Source organism: Eschscholzia californica, unplaced genomic scaffold (assembly GCF_041429995.1).
Source record: "Eschscholzia californica isolate CP2 unplaced genomic scaffold, dmEscCali1.0.p SCAF_6, whole genome shotgun sequence".
Taxonomy (NCBI): Eukaryota; Viridiplantae; Streptophyta; class Magnoliopsida; order Ranunculales; family Papaveraceae; genus Eschscholzia; species Eschscholzia californica.
The window spans coordinates 24441062-24456183 of NW_028238483.1; the positions used below are offsets into that span (position 1 = coordinate 24441062).

The following is a 15122-nucleotide window of genomic DNA, read 5'->3' on the forward strand; positions in this document are numbered from 1 at the left end:
CTCTCTCTCTCTCTCTCTCTCTCTCTCTCTCTCTCTCTCTCTCTCTCTCTCTCTCTCTCTCTCTCTCTCTCTCCGTCGTTCTTATGTGACATTATAAAATTCAAGCTCTTTCAACTTTGGGGGGGACCACTCTCGTACCTTTTTCTAGCTTGCTTGGTTCCCTTTATCTTCTACTTTTTTTGTTGAACTTGTTGGAATCGGAGCCGATTTTGGATCGGTTCAAGTCGTCAAACTCAGAAACGAAGCACACCATTGCGTTCGTCTCGTCGAGCTCTTAAGTTTAGACTCAAGAATCACTCAAATCCTGTGACGCCCCGTGCCCCATAACTAGGCGCGAGCACGCCCCGGCAATTCACAGACGAACCGAAAATTCGGCAGCATCTCCTCTGTAAATCGAACCGGCCGTACCTGTAGAATCTGTCATGCAAACCATACATTCGCATACACAAACACAACGGAAGCTAAAATGAAACTAAAATTAAACTAACAGACTCTGGTTCAAAACCGAACCACCAGAACTCACTTAACTCATCCTACATAAATCCATACGTCCTTATACAACTTATGTGATACATATATATGTTATATGGTTCTTCGTGAAATAAAATATAACTTGAAGCTAAAGAAAACCAAAGTGAAAAGAGATAACACCCAAAGTGGCACCCCGCCACAACCACTGCAATCCATCTGCTAACCCAGCCACTGCAGATGATTCTAACTAAGAACCTGCACACTAAGAACTGGTAGGGGGTCAGTAACTCACCGACACGAGTTAAACTGGTAGAGGAGTCCCAAAACAAAACTACGATAAGCCTTTTCTCGAGTAAAACATGCACACATATAAATATATATCAATCCTAATACTAGCATACAATAGCAGACTTAACTGCCCATCCTTGGTATGCCTCTCAATTAACAGAGAGTTACCCAGAGAATTCTATAGTACTTTGGCTAGTACCGTCCCATTTCCGGCACTAACCAAGGTACTCAAATTCTCTCGAGAAAGTGGCTTACCCCTAGGTAGGTAAGCCCCTCTCCCACTAGGCGACTCCACAGTCATTGAAAAGTTTACCTCATGATACATATATACCTTAAGTATCTAAATACGTTTTAGATCACCGAGTTCGAGTAATAGAGCCGTCCCCCAATACCCATGGTAGGACCTGAACCTTACTCTCTTCGGTACCCTGTCATGCATCTAATGCAATCTTTCAAAATCCATTTACTTTCGTATATCAAAACCATATTACATTCGATTCATTATCTTATCAAACACGGAAGTGGCACAACCAAGAGTCATATCATAACGTGCAGAGGGATCCCAATCACCAAACCAGTCGGGCGGTCAGAGGTGTACAGCCTCTGAGCCCCGAGGGTAAGAACAAACAGGCTTACAGTCCAATCGAGCGGTCAAGGGTAGCAAATCCCTGAGCCCCGAGAGTCCAACCTAAACGAGAATCCTGGCCAGAGAGTGGAGCACTACAACTGCCAAGACCCTCATGACTCGTCTCAGTCCACTTCATCAATCACATACAGCATACGAAATCTTATGTTTTTGAAACAACGATTATCACCAACCATTTCAAAAACCATTTCTCTAGAAATCATTCGTAAGACATGCTTGCATATATAAAACCATCGCATCAAGAAAGTCACATTCACGATACAAAGCTCATGGAAATCAGAGTCTAAATCGTTAACCCATCAATATCAATAATCCAAACTAACAAGACAACTTTCATTGAAATCAAGGGTTAAAATCATGCATATATGATCACCTACCATCTACACATAATGATGCATGCATAACTCCTACTTCTAGCATGAATCTAGACAATAGTATAAAAGAAAACAAGAGGTATCCCCTACCTAGCGATTCAGGACTCCGTCCTCATCCGCTTTGCTTCGAGCATCTTGCTCCCAACTCGTTTCGGCTTTCCTTCTGACCTCCTAGACAAAGATAAACTTAGATTCCTCGACAAGAATCTTAAGATGACATAATTAACTCTGAAAAGACAATACGACAAGAGGGACAAAAGAGACTTGACTCGCATTAACATCGGAAGACCCCGAGTGACTCTATTCTGTCTTAGATTCATTCTCGTCACAATTTAGTCCCAATTCAAGCATATCTTATATCGTTGAAAAGCTACTTCAATATCTAACATTTCATTACTCAGTATCTCGGTCAACCTTAAAGTGTACGGTCCTCGAAATAGCAAAATGCAAACAGCAGCAAATCTGAATTTCCTAACAGTGCGTTGCGCGCTATAACAGTCGTAACTCTCTCGTCCGAGATTGAAATACCTTGTACCATACCTTTTCGGAAAGCTAACAACCTAAGCTACGATTTATCTCTTATGTAAAACTTCATCCGGATACTCAAATAACACAGAAACGCATCACAACAGACTGCATTGTGCAGTCCCCTGAAATTGCTGTTCGGTCTATAGTCTAACCCCTATTAACTTTCAACATTTCTTAAATACCAATTCACTTACTTCCCAATTATTCGAATACTAACATTTCATTACTTAAGGTCTAGGCCAAATCCCCAGTGTACAACTTCGAAACGAACCAACTAAACGCAGCAGTGCATCAGTCGTTCCCGAATGCGCGATGTTCACTCTAACGGCCATAACTCCCCCATCCGAACTCGAAACGACTATTACCATACCATTCTGGAGTCGGCTCGAGACGAGCTACAAGTTTGTATAAGACTCTAAAAGCTTTTGAACCATCCATATCATGCTACAGCCCTAACAGTACACTGTTACGGGTATGACGTCTATAGAACTCATTAATTTCGACCTTATTTCACCTCTAGGTTCCACCATCTCTTAAATCCAGCATCACGTTAAAACTACATGAAATTGTCACTCATTCAAACCCTAAAATCAGAAAACCCCTAAATTTCAAACTCATAAACCCTAAAATTTAGAACAACACAATTAAATCATCAAACTACAATTTTTACCTTGATTTAGTTGCCTTTGATTTACAGGTTCATAAGTTCCATCAATTCCTCTCAAATTCCCTACAAATTCGAATTCAAACTCGGTTAAAACCCAAATCACATAACCAATGAGTTTTAGAGAGAGAAACACAAAATCTCTTACTAAAATTGCACAAAAACCATGCTTAGATCACATCATGAAGCTTAAATTCGATGAAGCAACTATTCCCCTTTTGAATTTCTACCAATTTCCTCTCTTGATCGAATTTCTTCTCCCACGATACCCCCACGCCACTCTTGAACTCGGTTAGAAGAAGGAAGAACTCAATTCTGATTTCCCCTAAAACAAACGAACTTTGACTTTAGTCCCTGGGTTTGTACTAATTGCAAAATACCCCCTGATTCTGACCTGATTGCACATTTAGTCCCAGTGTTTAACTTGGCCTGAGTTTCGAATGGTCCCTCGTCTAACTTAAAATCTTGGGATGTTACAATCTTCCCCCCTTAAAAGAAATTTCGTCCTCGAAATTTGGATCAACTCGCTTCTTTTCTGCTCAAGATCACTTTAGTGCCTCATTTTCCTTTCATTCACAAATAAATCACACCACAAGTCTTGTTTATCACTCCACACTACCATCATCACCTTTTAACTGTATTGACAGGTCCTCGAAGAGATTCTCTTGTTGTAATACTTATGAGCTTATTCATTTCATTTTCTCTTTGAAAACCCGAGTTGTTACAATCCTCCGCACTTACAGGAATTTCATTGTCGAAATTAAACTAGACCCCTACGTTGATCCGTGAAGAATTCCGGATGTTCTCGCATTTCTGTCACCTTCTCTCATGTTGATTCTTCGATGGTGTTGTGCCTCCATACAACTCTCACCAACGGAATTTCCTTGTTCCTTAGTATCTTTAGCTGTTTGTCTGAAATCATGATTGGCGTAACCTCGTAGGTCGCATCTTCATCAATCTCTAACTCGTCCCCACTAATCACATTAGATGAGTCTAGTTGATACTTCCTTAGTTCTGAGACTTGAAATATATTCTGAGCTTTCACTAACCTTGGTGGCAACTTCATATACCTTCACATATTTTGATATGTCTCTTTTCATTCTTGGCCACCCACAACTTCGTTTCCACTCCTTGTACCTCTTTGTAGTCCTGGGGTGTACTGTATGTCGAGTCTTATGAGTTGTCTCACCTCTTTTCCAATATTCCTTTCAGTCGGTACCGATGGTCTTCCTTTAAATCTCAAACTACCATCCTTTTGTATCTGTCGGTCCATTTCCTCACTATATTCGGCTTGCCCTTTAAACTCTGAGTACAGGCGATCAGTAATCTACTTGCTAACCACTACTCAATGAACTAGGTGTGATCTATTAATACCGCACCGGTATTACATACATCTTCTCTGAGGTTTCAATCTCTTTATAGTCGAAACTAAACTCCCCCATAATACTTAGCTAAGAGATTAACTTGGTTGTATCGTCTATGACAATTTTTTCTTTCTTTCGACCCAAGGCATCCGCTACTACATTTGCCTTGCTTGTGTGATGAAGCAATCCAATGCCACAGTCCCTCAAGAATTCCAACCGCCTTCTTTGTTTCATACTCCACTCTTTTTGCGAACATACGTACTTCAACTTTTTTCTTCCCAAATACTACGGGTGCTCCTCATGGAGAATTACTAGGCTAGATGAACCCTCAACATACCAATTCCTGACTTTGTTGCACTCAAAATCAACATCACAATACTTACTCGCTTCCCCAAAATAATCATCTCTGATCTGGTCTCGTATTTGTCGAGTTACTCCCAACCCAACTTATTGTCAGATATCTTTATCCTTCGATCTTGTACCATTGAAATTACTGAAGATCACATAAGATTCTCTAACATGTTCTTTTGTTATCCCAACCATTTACTTATTCCGATGACTTCCTTGAGAAGCCTCTACTACTTTGACCTAAAATCTCACCACATCTTATTCCTTGCCATCGTTATAGTCGTTTCCTTTATCTGAATATCTGAGTTCTTTCAACTACTTATCTTGTAAGTCCTTTTATTGTATTATCCAGGTTGTATGATCTTTCAAAACGTCATTTGGTCATTAACTTCTTATGTGGTTCAATCCGTAGCTTCTTTGTTACTTGAGGGCATTTCCCATATTATAGGTTCGCCTAGGTTAGCTACTCCTGGCAATGCCTTCATATGAGAATCACCAGCTCGAGTAACTTAGGCTTACAAGATTTTTCCACAACTCCATCATTATTGACCATGTTAATCCTGCTTGTGCATCCTTAACTGTGTTGTCTCCCAGCAGTAATCCTTGTTGTCCTGATTGCCACCACACTTTGTTACCTTGGATTTCCTTAACTCGCTGAAAATCTCTTAGTTCACTTGATCTTAAATTTACCTTACTGATTTCCCTATCCTTATTACGACTGAACTGATATGTTTATTTACTTGTTGACTTGTTTAACCATTCGTTTCACTAGGTTAGTTCTTATACGAGGATCTGATTTCCACTTCGTTCCCAGCTTCCGAATTCCTTAAAATCTCCCCTTTTCTTTGTGACCTCCTCCGAAAGATAACTTCTCTAAACCATACTTGTTTCCCCAAGTTCTGAAATACATTTCCTCAACAAGTCACTAAACGGTCCTTTGACTTCTTTCTCTGTTTTCCGTAAATTCAAGCTAACCTTATCACCTTTCATACCACCATGTACCAAATTCACTTGATGTTTGCAATTTGACATTATTTGGTCTTTCCACGACCAAGATGTGATTTGCTAATCCAAAAGTTTTCCACCAAATCCATTGACCACCCTATCGGACTAACCATGTTTGTCCTCCCAGTCTTACTAGTTGTCCGTACGAAAATTTCGTGGACACCAGCCTCATATTGATCTCACACCCAACTCTTATGGCCAAGTTGCCCTTTCTTCAGTTATCTTAACTGCCTCTATACACAACTTTTCTCCATCACTTGTAACTGTCCTTAAGTTTACACCACCTATCATTCTCACGAATAGTAGTCGTCTCTAACCACAGCTTAAACCATACTGAAGGAACCAATCACGATCATAAACCATTCATCGGGTCTTCCTTTTGCGAGTACAACGAAGAAAACAACGAAAAAATAGAAAATAAAAAATAAAAAACCTTGAATATATATATATTCTTTTACTCTTGGTAATTTTTTTTTTAATCTTGAAGCTTTTAGACACCAAGTCTTGATCATTTTTTTATCTTTCCCTACAGTCCAAAGCGATCACAGCTCTACACTATACACGACTTATTGGTCGCCAGAACTCATGCTCTGATACCACTTGTGACGCCCCGTGCCCCATAACTAGGCGCGAGCACGCCCCGGCAATTCACAGACGAACCGAAAATTCGGCAGCATCTCCTCTGTAAATCGAACCGGCCGTACCTGTAGAATCTGTCATGCAAACCATACATTCGCATACACAAACACAACGGAAGCTAAAATGAAACTAAAATTAAACTAACAGACTCTGGTTCAAAACCGAACCACCAGAACTCACTTAACTCATCCTACATAAATCCATACGTCCTTATACAACTTATGTGATACATATATATGTTATATGGTTCTTCGTGAAATAAAATATAACTTGAAGCTAAAGAAAACCAAAGTGAAAAGAGATAACACCCAAAGTGGCACCCCGCCACAACCACTGCAATCCATCTGCTAACCCAGCCACTGCAGATGATTCTAACTAAGAACCTGCACACTAAGAACTGGTAGGGGGTCAGTAACTCACCGACACGAGTTAAACTGGTAGAGGAGTCCCAAAACAAAACTACGATAAGCCTTTTCTCGAGTAAAACATGCACACATATAAATATATATCAATCCTAATACTAGCATACAATAGCAGACTTAACTGCCCATCCTTGGTATGCCTCTCAATTAACAGAGAGTTACCCAGAGAATTCTATAGTACTTTGGCTAGTACCGTCCCATTTCCGGCACTAACCAAGGTACTCAAATTCTCTCGAGAAAGTGGCTTACCCCTAGGTAGGTAAGCCCCTCTCCCACTAGGCGACTCCACAGTCATTGAAAAGTTTACCTCATGATACATATATACCTTAAGTATCTAAATACGTTTTAGATCACCGAGTTCGAGTAATAGAGCCGTCCCCCAATACCCATGGTAGGACCTGAACCTTACTCTCTTCGGTACCCTGTCATGCATCTAATGCAATCTTTCAAAATCCATTTACTTTCGTATATCAAAACCATATTACATTCGATTCATTATCTTATCAAACACGGAAGTGGCACAACCAAGAGTCATATCATAACGTGCAGAGGGATCCCAATCACCAAACCAGTCGGGCGGTCAGAGGTGTACAGCCTCTGAGCCCCGAGGGTAAGAACAAACAGGCTTACAGTCCAATCGAGCGGTCAAGGGTAGCAAATCCCTGAGCCCCGAGAGTCCAACCTAAACGAGAATCCTGGCCAGAGAGTGGAGCACTACAACTGCCAAGACCCTCATGACTCGTCTCAGTCCACTTCATCAATCACATACAGCATACGAAATCTTATGTTTTTGAAACAACGATTATCACCAACCATTTCAAAAACCATTTCTCTAGAAATCATTCGTAAGACATGCTTGCATATATAAAACCATCGCATCAAGAAAGTCACATTCACGATACAAAGCTCATGGAAATCAGAGTCTAAATCGTTAACCCATCAATATCAATAATCCAAACTAACAAGACAACTTTCATTGAAATCAAGGGTTAAAATCATGCATATATGATCACCTACCATCTACACATAATGATGCATGCATAACTCCTACTTCTAGCATGAATCTAGACAATAGTATAAAAGAAAACAAGAGGTATCCCCTACCTAGCGATTCAGGACTCCGTCCTCATCCGCTTTGCTTCGAGCATCTTGCTCCCAACTCGTTTCGGCTTTCCTTCTGACCTCCTAGACAAAGATAAACTTAGATTCCTCGACAAGAATCTTAAGATGACATAATTAACTCTGAAAAGACAATACGACAAGAGGGACAAAAGAGACTTGACTCGCATTAACATCGGAAGACCCCGAGTGACTCTATTCTGTCTTAGATTCATTCTCGTCACAATTTAGTCCCAATTCAAGCATATCTTATATCGTTGAAAAGCTACTTCAATATCTAACATTTCATTACTCAGTATCTCGGTCAACCTTAAAGTGTACGGTCCTCGAAATAGCAAAATGCAAACAGCAGCAAATCTGAATTTCCTAACAGTGCGTTGCGCGCTATAACAGTCGTAACTCTCTCGTCCGAGATTGAAATACCTTGTACCATACCTTTTCGGAAAGCTAACAACCTAAGCTACGATTTATCTCTTATGTAAAACTTCATCCGGATACTCAAATAACACAGAAACGCATCACAACAGACTGCATTGTGCAGTCCCCTGAAATTGCTGTTCGGTCTATAGTCTAACCCCTATTAACTTTCAACATTTCTTAAATACCAATTCACTTACTTCCCAATTATTCGAATACTAACATTTCATTACTTAAGGTCTAGGCCAAATCCCCAGTGTACAACTTCGAAACGAACCAACTAAACGCAGCAGTGCATCAGTCGTTCCCGAATGCGCGATGTTCACTCTAACGGCCATAACTCCCCCATCCGAACTCGAAACGACTATTACCATACCATTCTGGAGTCGGCTCGAGACGAGCTACAAGTTTGTATAAGACTCTAAAAGCTTTTGAACCATCCATATCATGCTACAGCCCTAACAGTACACTGTTACGGGTATGACGTCTATAGAACTCATTAATTTCGACCTTATTTCACCTCTAGGTTCCACCATCTCTTAAATCCAGCATCACGTTAAAACTACATGAAATTGTCACTCATTCAAACCCTAAAATCAGAAAACCCCTAAATTTCAAACTCATAAACCCTAAAATTTAGAACAACACAATTAAATCATCAAACTACAATTTTTACCTTGATTTAGTTGCCTTTGATTTACAGGTTCATAAGTTCCATCAATTCCTCTCAAATTCCCTACAAATTCGAATTCAAACTCGGTTAAAACCCAAATCACATAACCAATGAGTTTTAGAGAGAGAAACACAAAATCTCTTACTAAAATTGCACAAAAACCATGCTTAGATCACATCATGAAGCTTAAATTCGATGAAGCAACTATTCCCCTTTTGAATTTCTACCAATTTCCTCTCTTGATCGAATTTCTTCTCCCACGATACCCCCACGCCACTCTTGAACTCGGTTAGAAGAAGGAAGAACTCAATTCTGATTTCCCCTAAAACAAACGAACTTTGACTTTAGTCCCTGGGTTTGTACTAATTGCAAAATACCCCCTGATTCTGACCTGATTGCACATTTAGTCCCAGTGTTTAACTTGGCCTGAGTTTCGAATGGTCCCTCGTCTAACTTAAAATCTTGGGATGTTACAAATCCGATTCCGGATGAATGAGATATTCAAGTTTAAAGTTTGATCGATTTTTGGTTGATTTATGGACTAAAATCGCAATAAGGAAAAGTTGGTTTGGGGGCTATTTACGCAAAGAGGACACGTCCAGATCAGACGGCCCAAATCCCAGCCGACACGTCTGTTGCTAAAGAAGTGACCCGTCACTTTACTTTCCAACAGATGCGTCCCTAAAACCCAACAGAAGTGTCCCTTATGAATGCATCTATTCGAAACCTATTTATAGGACCCAAATCAACTCCAAATTTCAATCCGTTTTTTCCAGAGTGTCAAGTATTATTAGAAGATCATATTAGAGTATCTAAGAGAAATATTTTGTAGGGTTTTCAAGGAGTTTCATAAGCAAGAAGTTTGGTCCATTTGCATAAGTCAGAGGTTAGTATACTTTCAAGTTCGACTGCTTTCTAATTCGAAGTACCATTGAATCGAAAGGTTAATCGTTGTATCCTGGGAGACAAACGCCGGTAACTGTTTGGTACTATACAGGGCGTCAATTGTCTTAATGAAAGAGGAATACCTCGCCTCGATTAAAAAAAAAAATTCTTCTTCTTCTTATCCTCCGATTTTTCTTTTTCTTTTTAGTCTATCTGATTTCTTAATCAAAGACATTCTGATTTTCCAAATCAGAAGTGTGTTGATTTTTTAAAGTAATAAATCAGTAAACACAGAAGGATAAAATTCCTCTTTCCGATCTTAAATCGATAGTGAGATTCGACTACGAATCATCTGTTCTGGATAACAGACATTATCGGTTAGAAATACGAAAGATATTGAGTTGTTCTATTCCTTAGTTTTTCTCCATTAATTTGGAAAGAAAGTGTTTTTGATTGATTTACAAATAAAATCAAAGTAGTAACCAGTTTCACCAGTGATTCGGTTATAGACTCGCTGAGTCAACTCGTTGAATCGGTACACCGAAACCAACAGAACTCTTCCCTTCATCTTCGAGTGACTGCCTATCTCTATTTTAATTACTTTCAAGAAGCTGTTGTCCCATAAATGAATCCTAATTTGAGTCAAGGGTCCAAAAAAGACCTCCCTATTATGGTTAGGCAGCGGCTTTGGGGAGTAAAAAAAAATCTCCGGAGAATAAAGAACAAGTCAATTAAGTTTGACTTAGGGGGAAATTTATCTTTTAGTCTAGAAATTAATATGATTAAACTTTACCCCTTCATCTTCATCTTCTCCTCTCATCATGTCTATCTTATTTTTCTCTCTACTGTTATTCACTCTCTCATGATGCTCATTCTCTCTCTATATTACTTTGTGTTTATTCTTTTCTCTCTCTCTCTCTCTCTCTCTCTCTCTCTCTCTCCCTATTACTCTATCTCTATTTCTCATTGTTCCTCTCTCTCTAAACTCTAATAATAACTCTTTTCCTATCTCTAAATTATCTTCTATTGTTGCAGAACAGTAGTAGTAGGTGACGGTAATCTAATCTCCAATACTCTACTCCGACTCTTCTTGTTGCATCAGTTAAGGTTATCGTAGCAGCTGCGAAGCTTAATTAGACGACGGATTAATGGAGCTCTTAAATCCTATTTCTCTTTTTTATTAATCTTTTGGTGGTACAGATTATTTGGGTCTTTCGATCATATCGTTCATTATTTTGATTGAATTTTCACTTTGTGTTTTTATTGATCTAATAGTTCAATCGTGGTGGAATTGATGATCAGAGGAACAACATTGTTGGAGCCAATTCAAGTCTTGGTCCGGTATGAATTCTCTCTCACGCAACTTTTAGACTGTTTTTTTATTATGTGTTGGATTCATACTTCGTTATACTGATTTGAACTGAAGAACATAACTTTTTTTAGTATCTTGTTTGCAAGAATGTGAACTGAATTGTTGGTTCTTTAGGGCAACTACAGTTTTTTTCCATGACTAAAATTCCGCCATTAGGAAAAGAGATAATTGGGTTTCTAATGTCTTAAACTCCCCCTCTTTTTCTCTTTATTAGTAATTGCAATGCGGATTTTGTGTTTCTCTAAAGATTGGAAATCAGAAATGGATTCGTGGTGAAGTGCAGAAGAAGATCGAGGAAGTCGCTGAGAATCTATTAGGGTTTCGTTCTATTATTTTGTCCCCTAAACCCTAAAATTTTGCTGGAATCACCAAGAAACTAGAGGATTTATTGGTGATTGCGCAGAGAGAGAGAGAGAGGCCGAGAAGGAGAGACAATAACAATGGGAGAGAAAGGAGTACGAGAATGCTAATAAAGTAGACAGAAGAAGAGAAGAGATGAAGATTAAGGGGTAAAGTTTAATCATATCAATTTGTGGACTAAAAGATAAATATTCCCTCAAAGTCAAACTTAATTGACTTATTCTTTATTCCCCAGATATTTTTCTTTATTCCCCAAAGCCGCGGCCTTATGGTTAAGAACCAGGGTAGATAGAAAATAAGGATGAGGCCCAATGAGTCAGTGAGTGGTGGGCCCGAGTTTAAAAAGTGCAACAAAAAATGTGTCAAATTTTTTAAATACCCTCTCTGCCCTTCGTACCTTACTTTCACGGATATCCCCATTCCCATTTGTCTTACTCTCTCTAAAAACTTTCATCTTTTTCATCTCTGCAACATTTTTTTCTCTTTCTATATTTTTCATCCTCAACAATCACCACATGAGATTCATCATACAAGAAATTTCTACAGCTCTATCTTATTTCTCTCTCTAAAAAATTTTTACACTCTTTTTCTCTCGATAGAAACCCTAAATCCAGATTCACAGAGATCTTGAAGCAACAAATTCAGATTTAGGGTTTAAAATACCAAATGTTGACTCTCTTTTTTACATGGATATGGTTTAAAATTCCTAAGGTTATTGTTTTTGGAATAGTTTGATTTATTGAACAGGTTTGGTGAAAGTTTAATGGTGAAGAAATATTGAAAAAAAAACTAACGATGATTTTTTTGGAAAAATCAGATTCAGTGAAAATTTAATGGGGAATAAATCTTTTTCTTTAACAGGGATTCATGGTGAAGAAATCAGATCTGGAGTTATCCTTAACTTGATCTGCTTTTACTATTTTTTTTTGTTTTTTTACTTCACATATTTGTCCTGTGATTTTTCTAGATTCAGAAAATCATGTATTTTGAAATCAGATCGAAGATCGATTAGTTTGGTCTCTTATTTGTGGTCAAACTTGAGTTTATTTGTAAGAGGTTTGTAAGATATGTTTTTTTTTTATTTGTGTGTCTATCTCTTTCTTTCTCTTTACACAATCTTAATCTAAATGGGAAACTATAACCGGATTTGACGAGATCTAAAACAATAAGACTCGATCTAAAGCAACTGTATCCGTATTTGGCGAGATCTCCCAGTTCTCTCAGATATTGCACCATTTTTTGTTATATTTAACGTCATAGATATATGTTTACGTGTTGAAATGTAGTGTACATTCCTCAGTTCCCGCTACATATGGAGTTATCCTTAACTTGATCTGCTTTGACTATTTTATATTTTTACTAGAAAATTCCCGGTGCACAAGAAAATTCCTGGTACACAAGAAATTTTCCGGTACCGAACAACTTAAAGTTTCCTTCGAATATTTTTCCTAGTGTCTAGTACATAACCAAATGGCTAGTACATAAAGCAATTTCTGGTACACAAGAAAATTTCCAGTACAAAAAGTGTCTAGTAGATAAGCAAATGGCTAGTACATAAAACAATTTCTGGTACACAAGAAAAATCCCAGTACAAAAAGTGTCTATTACATAACCAAATGCTGGTACATAAAATAATTTTCTCTATACACAAGAAAATTCCTAGTACAAAAGTGTCTCGTACATAACCAAATGGCTAGTACATAGAACAATTCCCAGTACACAAGAAAATTCCCAGTACAAAAGTGTCTAATACATTACCAAATGACCAGTACATAAAACAATTTCAAATATACAAGAAAATTCCCAGTACAAAAAGTGTCTATTACATAACCAAATGCTGGTACATAAAATAATTTTCTCTATACACAAGAAAATTCCTAGTACAAAAGTGTCTCATACATAACCAACTGGCTAGTACATAGAACAATTCCCGGTAAACAAGAAAATTCCCAGTACAAAAGTGTCTAATACATTACCAAATGACCAGTACATAAAATAATTTCAGATACACAAGAAAATTCCCGGTACAAAAGTGTCTAGTACATAACCAAATGGCTTGTACGTAAAATAATTCCCAATAGACAAGATAATTCCCGGTACAAAAGTGTCCAGTAAATAAAAAAAGGTACAGTACAAAGAAAAATGACCAGTACATAAAACAATTTCAGATACACAAGATAATTCTCGGTACAAAGTGTCTTTTTTTTGTTGAACTAAGTACAAAAGTGTCTAATACATAATCAAATGGCTAGTACATAAAACAATTCCCGATACACAAGAAAATTCTCAGTACAAAAGTGTCTAGCACATAACCAAATGACTTGTACATAAAACAATTCCCAGTACACAAGAAAATTCCCAGTACAAAAGTGCCTAACACATAATCAAATGGCTAGTACATAAAACATTTCACGGTACACAAGAAAATACCCAGTACAAAAGTGTCTAGTACATAACCAAAGGGCTAGTACATAAACAATTCCCGGTACACAAGAAAATTCCCGGTACAAAAGTGCCTAGCACATAACCAAATGGTTAATAAATAAAACAATTCCCGGGTACACAAGAAAATTTTCTGTACAAAAGTGTCTAATACATATTTAGCGTCATAGATCTAAAGCAACAAATCTGGATCTAAAGCAACTATATCCAGATTTGGCGAGATCTCCCAGTTCTCTTAGATATTGTATCATTTTTTTGTTATATTTAGCGTCATAGATATACGTTTACGTGTTGAAATGTAATGTACATTCCTCAGTTCCCGCTACATTTTATCGTTCTCAATCAGTTCCTACGTTTCCTTGTTATGTGGAACTTTACTGTACATTATTTTAGTTTCCTTCGTCTGATATTTATCTTTTTCCTTATTTTGTGAAGGTTGCAACGTGGAACTTTTCTTCGAATATTTTACTAGTATTTAGTACATAAAACAATTCCTGGTACACAAGAAAATTCCCAGTATAAAAGTGTCTAGAACATAACTAAATGGTCAGTACATACAACAATTCCCGGTACACAAGAAAATTCCAAGTACAAAAGTGTCTAGTACATGACCAAATGACTAGTACATAAAACAATTCCCGGTACACAAGCAAATTCCCAGTACAAAAGTGTCTAGAACATAACTAAATGGTCAGTACATACAACAATTCCCAGTACACAAGAAAATTCCAAGTACAAAAGTGTCTAGTACATGACCAAATGACTAGTACATAAAACAATTCCCGGTACACAAGCAAATTTCTAGTACATAACCAAGGGAGATGCTAGAGTGCCCAGTTTTTTGGGCATTTTAATGCCCAGCTGATGTGGAATCACTAAAAGACAAGGTTTTTTCAGAGTTTGACTACGGTGGGGACCGCTTTTGTTTCTAAATGAGGAAATATGTCACCCTCTAAGTACCAATTTCTAAGTCACTCTATCATTTCCCCATAACCAAATGGCTAGTACATAAAATTCCCGTTACACAAGATAATTTCCAGTACAAAAATGTCTAGTACATAACCAAATGGCTAGTACATAAAATTCCTGGTACACAAGATAATTC

The 15122-nt window shown here is 37.9% G+C and overlaps 2 long non-coding RNA genes across 2 annotated transcripts; both read right to left on the reverse strand.

Annotated features, from left to right (window-relative positions):
- Positions 1–457: 457 nt before the first annotated feature.
- LOC147532786 (uncharacterized) lies at positions 458–4820 on the reverse strand. Its single transcript, XR_015227325.1, has 4 exons — positions 3120–4820; positions 2978–3037; positions 1870–1950; positions 458–740 (listed from the first exon to the last, which is right to left on the reverse strand). It is a non-coding gene; the product is annotated as an uncharacterized LOC147532786 (long non-coding RNA).
- A 1621-nt stretch (positions 4821–6441) lies between these two features.
- LOC147532787 (uncharacterized) lies at positions 6442–9266 on the reverse strand. Its single transcript, XR_015227324.1, has 4 exons — positions 9104–9266; positions 8962–9021; positions 7854–7934; positions 6442–6724 (listed from the first exon to the last, which is right to left on the reverse strand). It is a non-coding gene; the product is annotated as an uncharacterized LOC147532787 (long non-coding RNA).
- Positions 9267–15122: the final 5856 nt, after the last annotated feature.